Here is a 13589-nt window from a genome sequence, read left to right on the forward strand (position 1 = left end):
GGTGCGGAGCTGATATCGAAGAAACGTCAACCTGCTACATCCGCACCTATGTCAGCTGGAAAATGGATTTTCAAACGCCAACGTAGCAACGAAGTTGGCGGTCATGCAGATAACATGGACTTACATTTTTCTTTGATGGTTAAGGTATCAGACGAGCCAGCTAGGGTAGTGACTGACCCAGACTAGTCACCACTGGTTCCATGAATATCCTTTCGTTAAATTGTCGGGGGTTAAATGCCAGTGATGCCCCGATAATTCCGTACATACACTGGTTGGTTGCGACGGTTAAGCCCATGTTTTTGTTTTTGCATGAAACGTAATGATCTGTTGCACATGTACTGTCCTTGCTACGTAGTACTAAGCCACTCACTATAGTTGGTGTAGATGCCCTAGGTTCTAGTGGTGGGTTGGTTGTGGTTTCTTGGGCTCCTTTTGCTATTCAAGTGCTTAGTTCGATGTGTAATTTTGTGTTCTGTAAAATATCAGCTAATAATGGAATGACCTGGTACGTCTTGTTTTTGTACGGAGAATCGAGCCACCAATCTCGTACTTTAGTATGGTCCCAACTACTACACCTGTTAGCTCCATTTCCTGAGTTCCTCATTATAGGGGATCTAAATCAACTTGATCATTACGAAGATAAATTGGGCGGGGCTACTATAATTCGGGGATGGGAAGATTTTACTAATTGGAAGCATGATTTACAATTACAAGATATTCCCTTTATTGGACCTCGATTCACTTGGACAAACAATAGGGATGGTGAGGAATTAATTATGGAACGTCTTGATCGAGCTTATGCTTCACCAACTTGGAATGAACGATATCCCCTTGGTTATGTTAAAAACTTTCCTATTTTACATTCCGATCACTCAGCCATCTTCTACCGGACAGAACCGCCTCCGCAAGTTAATCGGCGGCCATATCAGTTTGAGAACTGGTGCCTTACACACCCTGACTTGCCTCATATTATTTCGTCGGTATGGGGCATACCCATCGCAGGATCTACAATGTACCGGTTTACTAAGCATCTATCTATCTTTCGCAACAAGATTAGGAAATGGTGCTTGGATTATAAAGTTGTTTGGGGGATTGATTGGCAGGAGCTCTCTACAAAACTAGGCAACACGGCAACCAATGTCTCCACTCTTCCTCAAGGGAACGCTTTTATGTTCCAACGTCACCAGGAATTGCTTCAGTCTTCTTTAGCGCACTCGTACTGGTCTCAACGATCGAAAGACAAATACGTTCAACTTGGCGAACTTCCTACCAAATTCTTTTACAATAGGATGCGACAGAAACGCCGTTCCGCATATATTTACATGCTTAGAACTGCCAATGGACAATGGACTGAGGATGTTCCTACTATAGTGGACACATTCTTGCACCATTTCAAAGATGCATATGGCACTTCTAATGTGCCTCCTATATCTGATCAAGCCCAAGATGAGGCTATCGACCTACTACTTCGTGACTTAAATTTACCCCATATTTCCAGAGAACAACACCAGCAACTACTTTTGCCCTTCTCTGAGGCTGAAGTACAAGATGCCATGTTTGGCATTGGTCATGCTAAATCTCCTGGATTGGATGGCTCGATAGCCGAATTTTTCCAACAACATTGGAACATTCTTGGGAAACAGGTATTTCACGCAGTTACTCACTTCTTCTCCACCGGATTCATCCTCCGAGAGTGGAACCAGACACTTCTTGTATTGCTACCCAAGGGTCAGAACCCGGAGGAGGTTTCTCAATTTCGGCCTATTAGTCTCTGCAACACAATTTATAAGTGTGTCTCAAAATGCTTGGTCAACAGGCTTCGGCCACTACTATCGGACCTTATCACGGATTACCAGAGTGCCTTCATTCTGGGTCGTCATATGGATGATAACATTTTGATAACTCATGAGTTAACCCATGTTCTGAATAGGCATCGACGCGGTAATGTTCATCTGGCGGCTCTTCAAATTGACATGAATAAAGCATATGATCGGGTTAACTGGAGGTTTTTATTAAAAGTTCTTCACGCTTATGGGTTCCCTACTCAGTGGATACAGTTGATTACTCAATGTATCTCCACAGTGACTTACCGGCTCTTGATCAATGGCCAGGTTACCGAGGCTTTTCCTGCGCATTGTGGTCTCAGATAGGGGGACCCCCTATCTCCCTATCTGTTTTTGTTTTGTATGGATATCTTGTCTCGCATGTTAACACTGGCTACAGATATTCGACGTTTTGATGGATATCGAGCGCACAGGTATGCTCCTTCTATATCTCATTTGTTTTTTGCTGATGATGCCCTTCTCTTCTTTAAAGCATCTCATGCCTCCTGCATGGAAGTTTCCAACCTCTTGGGCCGATTTTGCCATATTTATGGACAAATGATTAGCTTACGTAAGTCATTTGTTAAATTTAGCCCTAACGTCCCTGCTAACATGGGTCAAGAATACAAAGACATTTTACAGTTGGAAACGAAAATTTCTCTCGGAACATATCTTGGGGCTCCTGTGGACATACAAGGGAAAAAAACTCAGCACTTTACCTTCTTGCTAGATAAAATTTCTCAGCGCATAACAACATGGTCTCATTCACCGCTGTCGCAAGCTGCGAAATTGATTCTCATCAATTCTGTTCTCATTGCTTCGATAGCACATATCCTTTCTGTGTTCTTAATCCCTACAACCATTGCTAACAAGGTGGATGCTATGCTCAACCGTTTTTTCTGGTCTAATTGCTCTGGAAAAGGAATCCACTGGCGAAGTAAAGAGCTCTTGCAAAAGCCAAAAGGTGCTGGTGGTCTCGGGTTACGTAGTATTGCGATGTACAATCGATCACTTCTGATTAAAAAAGTTTGGCGTATGCACCGGAATTCCAATTTACTCATTTCCAAATTTTTTCGGGGGTGTCTCAAGTTCCTGCTTCACCGCTTACTACACTTCGTTCATTGCGTGCTCAATGTTCATGGGGGGCAAGAGGTTTACATCAGGCGGAGAAGGTTCTCCTGCAAAATTATGTTTGGAAAATTGGATCAAATTCCACTCTAGTTGCTGGTAAAGAACGATGGGTCAATGGGATGGTTCCCCTCTTTCGCGATAATGTCCCACTTCGAACTACTGCTACGGTTACCATAGGCTCTCTTTTGTTGCCACAACAACAAGGTTAGAACATAACCCGTCTTCATTCGTTTTTCCATTCCACTGATGTTAGTGCCATTACCGCATTAGAAGTTCCGCGATTCTCCAACCCTGTCGATACTCCTATTTGGCCCTTTACCACATCGGGTCAATACACCACTAAATCTGGATACCACGTTCTCTCTCAAAATAATGATATCTATAGCATGAACCCCCTTCTAGTTTCGAAATTTTTACGACTACTATGGGGACTTCGCATCATGCCAAAATGGAAAATTTTCCTCTGGAAATTATTCCACAACGGTTTAGCAACAACAGCTAACCTCTCACACCGTGGTCTGTCCACATCTGATGTGTGTACAACCTGCAATGTAGAACTTGAGACATGCCAGCACATTTTCAGGTTTTGCCATTTATCCACGGTGGTGTGGCAAACCAGCCGATTAGGAATTATCTCCAACTCTTCTCCACTTATGACCTTCAAAGATTGGCTCATCGCCTGGATTAATTATTTCTATCAACAGGACGGGTACAACGGCGATCGTCTTCCCTTGTTTATGGCCATCTTATGGGCTATCTAGCAGGGTCGAAATAAACATATTTTCGATGGCTTAGTTCTAGATTTAGGTGTAGTACACTCTCTGGCAGAACAAGGTCTTCAGCAACACATCACCTTTATGGCCACTCCTTCTCCACAGTGTCAGGCTTTGCGCGAAACAACTGGTGGGCCGCCAGGATTCTTTTTCGTGCATTATGGGGACTCTTTCTCTGGGAATCCACAATTACATATCCAAGTGGATGGCTCTTGGATGAAGTCCTCACCTTTGGCTGGTGTTGCATGGGTGGCAGATCATATCATTACCAACGCTAGGGAGGGACAAGGTAGTTGCATTCATGCATCTTCTGCTCTAGTTGCTGAAGCTCGGGCTTGTCTAGAAGCCTTGATTTGGGCCCAGGCACAGGGGTATCTTCACATCATGCTATACACAGACTCTGAGATTTTGGTCCGAAGTTTACTTCAACAGAGCACACAACCAATTTTCATTGCCTGGACTCTCACTGACATTCGCTGTCTGGGACAACAATTCAAATGGTGTCGAATTACAAAGGTTAATCGGACACAGGTTCAGATAGTCCACGAGCTAGCTAATCATGCCCGTCGGGGACAACTTCCAATAGTCTACCTTTAATTTCGCTTTCCTTCTTTAATTTCGCTTTAGTTTTTGTAAGTTTTACCGATGTCCAAAAAAAAAAAAAAAAAAAACAATGAGGAAGATATACTATTTGCTCATTCTCTTTTTATTCTCTCTCTTCTCTCCTTAAAGAAAAACTAGTTTTTCTTAACCAATTGGAGACTACCATCATCTTTTCTATAATGGTAAACCCCAATTTCTATTTTTATGTATCTATTTTTCTAGCTTTTGTTGATAAAAATCCTCTTTTCTCTCTATGTATGAGAGTATTTTACTCAATAATTGAGTTCTTTGTCTCTACTGGTGGGAGTGTGATGTTAGTTTCCTTTACGAAGAGTTTAAAGTTTGGTTTTGTGATTTGTTGCAAAGAAATAATTTATTGATAGTTTGCTCTACAAATTTGCAATTAGTACTAGAATTTCTTACGCAATCTACAGAATCCAATAAATGTTGGAACATTTATACATAAATGGACTTAAGTGTACAAGCAATGAAACAACATTGGATACCTTGTGTTCTTGGATGCTCTTAGTTGATTATGAGGGATGTTACTAGTCATTGATTTAGCATTAATCTTGATGGTTAAATGTAGTATGTTACATGGGGTTTAATACACATTAACATGCTAATGAATTAAGATTTTAATGAGTTCTTCAATGGTGTTTCATCACTCCTTTGTGACTAATGGCATCCTAGGTTGATGGCTATAAATAGGCCATTGTAGTTCACTTGTGAAAGATAGAGAAAAAAAAGTGTTAAGTGTTCTCTCCTCTAAACACTTGCTTGCTCTTTGAATTTCTAGCTACTTTTCATAGAGTGTAAATCACAATCCAAAACACAAAGTCCTTTAGAATTCACTTTGATTGATCATATAAGTGAATTACAACTCCATTGTATCTCATTAGTTATTTCGTGGTAACCCGGTGATCCTAGTGGGGCGAAATTAAACTAATAGGAAAGCGTAAATTTCGTTCCTTGGAGTGATATATCCGGTTCTCTCATTGATCACACCTAACAATAAAGACATTTACTCTTAAAACTATGTCAGAACGAGAGACGCCCGGCCTCATACAAGGCAACATGATTTAACGAATAAACGGGAGATGTATTGTATTGTCGTCGTATCTAGTTATTTTCTTCTCAAAATTATGTCATAATGATAGACACTGCCTTCATAAAGGATGACATGATTTAGCAAATAAACAAGAGTTATACCTGTATTGTCATCTCAGGTTCATTACTATCATATATAGTTATATCATAAAAAAAAATATTTAATCAAGTTATGTTATGTTTTTTTATTTAAGTATCGATTATAAATGGTAAAATTTATCTTTTCCCTCAAAAAAGATGCTCAACTTTAGTGTAAAGGGATAGCAGAGGGTAATGCTACATCTACCTGGTGGGTAGTTGACCCAGTAAAAATAGAGCTTTAAAAAACTATTAGAACTAATGAGTTGGATTCCACTATTTAGTCATTTCTATTAGTAGTGGGTTGTTGACCCACTTGATAGATAAAGTTTTTTCCGATAGAATAAGGGGGTTGGTTGTCATGTACTCATGTAGTCATGTTTAATGTTATGTTTGTCTTATTCTTCTTAGTTTCTTACCACGTCCGCTATTCATTGTCAAAAAGCAATATTCTACACCCAGTAAGAGCTAATAGGTTTTGTTGAAATAAATCAGCGCAGCTGATAGTCAGACAATCTTTTTTTTTCTTTTTGACAGGGACAATCTTTTGTTGATGTTAACAACAATAAGACGATAGTAACACTATATTATAAAATATGGATATCAACTTAATGATTAAGTAATAAGTTTGCTAGATTGACTGGATTTTAAAAGTTGGCCAGATCAATGTATGATTTAGGATCGGTCAGGGCAAAATTTCACCATTAATTAGTATTTTATTTGACCCTTACATGGTAAAATAAATACACTAAATTTTTTCTTAAGCACACATCAAAATAAATAGTCAAAATCATGTATATATCTAAATAGTATTAAAATCAAAATAGAAAATATGTTAAAATGAATAATGAAAACTTTTAAGATGACTTCCTTCGTCCAGAATCACTTCTTACACCTATTCAGGTACTTAACTAGTTATTAGGCCCGGCTACGCCCCGGGTAAGAAAATTTTCATTTATTAATATTGTACTTTGATATGATAGCACTAAATACTACTTGGTTTAGTGGTTAAAACTTTAGTACATGAACTTGAGGTCATGGGATCAAAACCTATACTATGCAATTTCTAATTTTTTTATTGTACATGGATTACATGATCTAAAACTCCCTAGGAAGAGCGCCACGTGGCACCGTTCCTGGTTTACGCACGCCTTTTAATATATTAGTATAGATGTTAAAAGATTAGTATCAATTGTTATTTTATTAAAGAAAAGGTAGATGTGACATGAGGTAGCAAAGTGGTTATTTTACTTAAAGGAGAGAGCGTGGTGGTTCATGTTTGTTGAGAAAAAAACATTAAACTAACAATGGGTTGTATCCAAAAAAAATAATTCCAAAGGATAAGTACAACTAATAAAATAAAAATTGAAAAAGTATTGTGCGATAGAGGGTATAAAAAAATGTAAAAAAAATATAAAAAAGAAGTTTAATATATAAAAGCAAACAATTGGCAAAAAATAGAAAATCAAACTTTTTGTCCTTAATGGGATTTGAAAGCATGTCTACTTCTACTCTAGCAAGTGTAAAGCAAACCACCAAATCAAACTTTATTTTGTTGATTATGGTTGTTGTTTCTTTCCTTTATTACAAGCTTTAAATCAAAATCGGACCCCTTATATTAATGGGCTCAAAACAACCCCCAGAACCGAGCCTGGATCAGTTATGTGTATAAATTACAGACTCGAAAATTTTAATTTAATTTGAAAGTTTATTTCACTATAGTAGAATACACAAACCAATAAAATTGAGTATCAAAGTTGAGGATTGCCATCATCTTATTCTATGATAGTAATCCCCAATATATTGTACTAATGAGTTTCGTTTTCATTATTAATAATCCTTGTTTCTTTTCCTTTTTAGAGTTTCCTATCCAATTAATAATGAGTTATCTTCTTCTCTAGTGAGGATATAGAATTTCAATAGCTTCTCGCAATTTATAAAGTTTTGAGTTTGGTATGCACAGTTTCTTAAAAGTTAAAGATGCTATTCATTGAAAAACTATCATTCAATCGTTTTGGATTATTCTCAATTGAGTTTACACAATAAAATAAAAAAGTTCTTTTTCAAATGTGAGTAAGAATGAAAGACACTCTCATAAAATGCATGACTATTAACATGTGTAGTGTTCTTTAATATCATATTTAGTTTATTGTCATCAATTTTACAACAACAAAAATTTCAAATCTATTATTTCAATTGTTTTATTTTTGCTTTCTTTCTTGAATACTACCTATTATACATGTGCGTAGGGATTTCAATTAATGAAATAAAATATATCTTTCCAACAAAAACAAAATTTATAAAGTTAAGGGTAAAAAACATCCCTGCTCCATAGCTGTGTGTAACTCTCTGAGTACTCTACAACTTTAGGACATATGCTAGAATTCTTTTAATAACTTTGTTAAATACATACCGGCTGTATGCATTAGCTGTTGTCTAGAAAAGTTTATGTAAGGATGTCCCACTATATCCTGCATTTTGGCAGTTCATATACAAACGTTGGCAACATATTCTCTTTGTTCTCTTATGAAAGACAACATGCAAATAGGTCTCAACACCTTCACATATAACAATGATGCAATTAGCAATTACTCAACTGAAGAGAACCTGCTAATGTAGAAGAAACAATTGAAGTGAATCCCTAACATAGAAGAAAAAGGAAAAAAGAAACTACACTCACCCTGTCACTTATGAAGGTCCAATCATATTTATTATAACTTATTTCTCAAACATAGTCTTTAGGCTTATGAAGAAGTAGGTCCAGCTGAGAATGCTTTTAGTGTCCACAATACCATATACAATAAAAAATATCTCATTATTGCCATCAATGTCAAGTGCTGACAACATGATACCCTTGAAATATTCCCTTAAGTGAGCCTCATGAATGCATGTAATTGGCCTATACCCTCTTAAGAACCCTCTAATTAGTGCAGCAAACACTACTACAGAATTGATAATTTGCGTCGGATGCGAGACCCCTATTTGCGCCGGACTCGGGTCCGACGCCACTGGTCTCAACGCAAATTAAGGAGAGATGATCTGCGTCGTATCGGAAAACGACACAGATGTCAAGATATTTTGTGTCGCATGGTTGACGATGTGCGACGCAAATCAGATAATTTTTATTTTAAAAAAAAGAATCTGCGTCGCATCTTCAGCTATGTGCGACGCAAATTAGGCAAAAATCAACTATAAAAAAAAGAAATATGCGTCGCATAATCCCTTAGGTGCGACGCAAATCGGCAATTCATATATATAAAGAAAAATAAAAGATCAACAATAATCCAACCTCTTTTGCAAATGATCCACAATAATCCAACAATAATCAACAATAATCTAGACTTCAATCAAAATCTTCGTTCCATTCGTCAATTTTACAACTTGTATATAAACCAGACTTTAATCAAACTCATTCTTTCTCAATATATCAAAGATTAAGCATAAAATTCAAAATAAAATTTAAAAATCCTTGAATTTCTAGTATTTCCCGAATAACAATAAAATTAATTACAAAATTATAAATATTCAAAAATGAAAAAAGTGAGATGAGAAGGATGCTATGAATCCATGCCTTTTTATAAGATCTTGACCATATCCTTGAGCTTGAATAGTTAAGTTCAACAAATCCAGCAAATTTTGGTGGATACGAACATAGTCTGAAACAGAATTTACAGCAAAAAAAAAAATCAAAATTATTCTAATTTTAGCAAATTTTTCAGAAAAGTGATACAAACTCTTTTTTCGATGAGATTTCGTCAATGGAGGTGGTAGCAGAGTCATCGAAAAAAGCATAGGTGAGGAAAGAGGGAGGAATTGAGGGTGAAGACGAGAGAGAAAGAGATATGAGTTTTACTGGGGAAGCCGATTTCACCCGATTTCACTCGTCGATTTCGTATTACTTTTGGTGATTTCACTCGATTCATATTACTTTTGGCGATTTCACTCGATTCTCTTCGTTCGATTTTGGCGAGATACAAACTCTTTTCGATGAGATTTCACTTGGTTCTCTTGGTTCGATTTTGGTAAGATCTTCAATTTCTAGAAGTATTTTCAGGAATGAGTTTGATCTGTTTTGGCCTCGATCGATTTGGGTTCAGACATGGTTGAAGATAATACTTCCTCCGTTTCTTTTTACTCGCTACACTTTCCATTATGGGAAGTTTCACATTACTTGCTACACTTCTTTTTTGGGCAATAAACTCTCTCTATCTCTCTCCTCACACATGGGTCCCTTTTCTTGTTACTCTCTACCTCTCTCTTCTTCAAAAATTGCCTAGGAGTCCGTGAAATGAGAAGTGTAGCGAGTAAAAAGAAACGGAGGAAGTACTAAAGATGAGAAGAAATCAAAGGAAGTTTCAAAGAAGAAAAAGGGGAAGAAGATTGAAGAAGTGGAAGACGAGCGGCGCTTACTCGCTTAGAGAGAGAGAAAGAGAGAGAGTGGGGAAGTTTTAGGTTAAAGGGTAAGAGGGAGTTCTAGGTTAGAGGGTGAGAGGGAGTTGGCGTGTTAAAAAATTATAAGTGTGCTATGGGCTGTGGGTTGATCTGCGTCGGATGGGCCAAGGGGTCCAACGTAAATTAGCCTTTTGCAACGCACTTTAGCTAGATAAGTGCGACGCAGATAGGTTGCAGCGATGTGCATCGGATGGGCCTCATAGTCCGACGCACATCTATATATGTATCTGAGCTATATGCATCACAAATTGAGAGAGTACGACGCATATAACTCGTATCTGGTGCTTACGCAATGATGTCACTAGTAGAAAAACGACGATTTGCGTCCCCTGATTTGCGTCGCACTGAAACGGAAATGACGCAAAAGGGTCATTTGCGTCGCACGCGAAGAAGGGTGCGACGCACATCATGCGTAAGTGAGCACCAATATGAGCTATATGCGTCACATATAACATAGGTGCGTTGCAAAAACCCAATGTGCGTCGGACCTTCAGGCACATACGACGCAAATCGTCTTCGCGGATCTGCGTTGCATGTTAATTTAGCGCGTTGCAAAAGCCCAATTTGCGTCGGACTTGATGACCCGTCCGACGCAGATTCGCGGCCCATAACCCGCGTGTTTTTAAGTTTAAACCTAAAAACTAAAAATTCCTTAACCTAAAAATTCCAGCGGCCGCTTCCTATCACTCTCCTCTCTCCCTCTCCTTCTCCCTCCCTCACTCACTCCATTTCTTTCCTTAACCTAAAAATTCCAGCGGCCGCTTCCTATCATCTCTCTCTTCTCTCTCTTCTCTCTCTCCTTCTCCCTCTCTCAATTCCACAGTTCGAAGAGCAACATCCGTGAACAACATTCGAAGAGCAACATCCGTGAACAACATTCAAAGAGCAACGAACTTGTCATTCGAAGGTAACTTGTTCGAAGAACAACATCGACACTTCAATTTCGTCTGCATCCGTGAATTTATCATTCGAAGGTAACCTGTTCTTCGCAGAGCAACATTCGAAGAGCAACGAACTTCGTGAATGCATCCGTGAAGGTAACTTATTTTTTTTTCTTTTTCTTTTTCTCGTTTTTCGCCTGTCTTAATTGTTGGTAATTTGTCATTTTTTCAGATCTTGTTTGAAGACCTCATTTTTTCATTTTCGTGAATTTTTTCGTTTTTCGCTGCATCTTCGTTTTCATTTTTCCAGATGTGTTCGAAGTATAACAACGAGAAGGAAGGTCAAGATGCAAAGGAAGCTCCAACATTATTATTGATAGATTTATTTTTTTGAATTATTGTAATATATATGTTCTAAAATTCCAAGCATTTTCGTTTTTATTTTTCAAGATCTATTCGAATTTTTGTACGGTATTGTTATTAGTTTTATTTTTCCAGATCTATCTCTACACATTCATTGTCTTTTTTTAATTGAAGTTTATGTTTGGTTGTGGTGATTTTGAAGTTTCTGTTTGGTTGTGGTGCAGTACCAAAGCATAGCATTCATGCTTTGGTACTGTATTTTTTTTATTTTTCACATCAGTCATTTGCGTCGCAGAAGGCACAAGGTGCGACGCAGATGCTTGATTTGCGTCGCACTCTGTGCTATGTGCGACGCAGATCCCCTTCTATTCGTGTTGTTTTGTGGAGTTGGGGAAGCAATTTGCGTCGCACCGTATACGACGTGCGACGCAAATAGCTCCAAGATCTGCGTCGTTTCAGTATATGACGCAGATCAATTATAGGTCATTTGCGTCGAGACCTGTGCCGTCGGACCCATGTCCGATGGAAATAGTGGTCCCAGGTGCGACGCAAATTGACCTTTTTCTACTAGTATGTTTTTTGAGACTGTTTTTGCGTCATTTTGCTTGTCGTCCGATGCACTTGGGGGAATGCAAATCGTCCTTTTTCTACTAGTGAAATTAGAAGAAAAAAAAACATACTTTGAATTTTGAGACCACATTCCCAGTAGTTTTCCGTCCAGGTGACTAGGGCATATGATCCAGGATTATTGTCCTTGATCATCTCTGTATACTTTGACAACAAGAGGCCTCAGTAAACCTACAATAGATGTACACTTCTGCCATGGCCTTCATCTTGTAGAACATCATTGTTTTCACCTTAATCCTAAACCTTTCTAAGGCAAACTTATGCACGCTCTTAATTGGTACATCTAGGTGTGCAGCAATGTGGTCAGATAGATGTTTGCAAAGCCAAACAGAGGACTGTATACCATAAGGTTTTCCTTTAACCTACCACATGTTTTTTGCTCCCCCTTAAAATTTTTCATTTACCAACTTATTTTATCAGCCATCACAGAGGCATGTATCCTCCAATCATAACTTTCTATAGCACAATAAGCTGCGAATCTCCTGGAATCAACCTTCTCAACAATTATAAATGCAATAATCTCCGAGGACTTCCAAAAAGGTTGTTTGGTTGGAAAAATCACATGGCTCTAGCCTGATATATCTATATGGGCATTCAACCCATACTTTCCTATTTTGGTATGACTTATCCAAGCTTGAATTGCCATATAAATAATCCTCAAAACCCTTCTCATTAATATCATCCTCCACAGTAATATCATCCTCCTCCATAATGAATTCACTACTTCAAATATCCTCCTTATTTATGTTTCCTTCATCAGACTTGTATGTAATACTCATCATTAGATTTTTGATCATCATCACAACAGCTTCCTCAACAAAAGAAATAGAACTTGACCTTTATACCTCCCTATGCCCTTCCTACCAATGTTATTCTCTTTGGATACATAGGTCTCACACTTCTTGGGTGTGCTTTTAGGCACCCTAAAATCCTCTAGTCTTGTTCTTGATGCCTTAATAGGATGGAAAAACTAAGAAATACTAGGTAATAGTGGTATATATGTCTCTTGCTCAAGTTGTGGTGAGGGTTGTGTCTCTTGCTTAGGTGGTGGTAGGGTTGTGTATCTTACTCTGGTTATGGTGGGGGTTCACAGTGCACAAGGCTTTGAGTTTATGTGTTGCCTTGTTCTGGGTCTCCTCATGGGGGTAACGATATCTCTTATCTTTTTCTTTTTTGGGTTTGTAGGAGGTGATGCATAGGGGGTTGGGTCTATGAGAGACGAGATAGGAGGTGTAGGGTTTTTTGGAGGTCAGAAAAGAGGTGTGGGGATTTTTTTGGAGGTGAGACCGGTAAGGCTAGCAAAAACTGATCCAACCCAAATAAGCGGGTTTGGGTTGAGATTTTTGACCTGTTTAAGTAAATGGATCGACCTGAAAACTAAATGGGTTAGGTTTGGGTTGGATATTTCGACCTGTAAGCAACCTGCCTAAACCATTTAATGTGTTTATCTTTTGCTCTGTTTTAAAATTTGGGCCAAGCCCAATTCTGATTTTGTGGTCATGCAGAGCAACAAGCCAATAAGCAATAAGGCTCCTCAAAAACCCTAACTTTCACATTGTAATTCTCCTCACGCCAGTTTCAACTACCTCTCCACTCTTCATCTCTCTTTAATCTCCACTATCTCTTACCCACACCTCGTCAAGCCTCACCGGAACCATAATTTGTAACGCAAGCCTCGCCAGCCTCACTGTCGGGATAGCATGCGGCGCTGCCTACAAAGCATTATGGGTTTCCTCTGGTTATTTAGA

This window comes from Beta vulgaris, chromosome 9, assembly GCF_026745355.1.
Source record: "Beta vulgaris subsp. vulgaris cultivar EL10 chromosome 9, EL10.2, whole genome shotgun sequence".
Classification (NCBI taxonomy): domain Eukaryota; kingdom Viridiplantae; phylum Streptophyta; class Magnoliopsida; order Caryophyllales; family Amaranthaceae; genus Beta; species Beta vulgaris.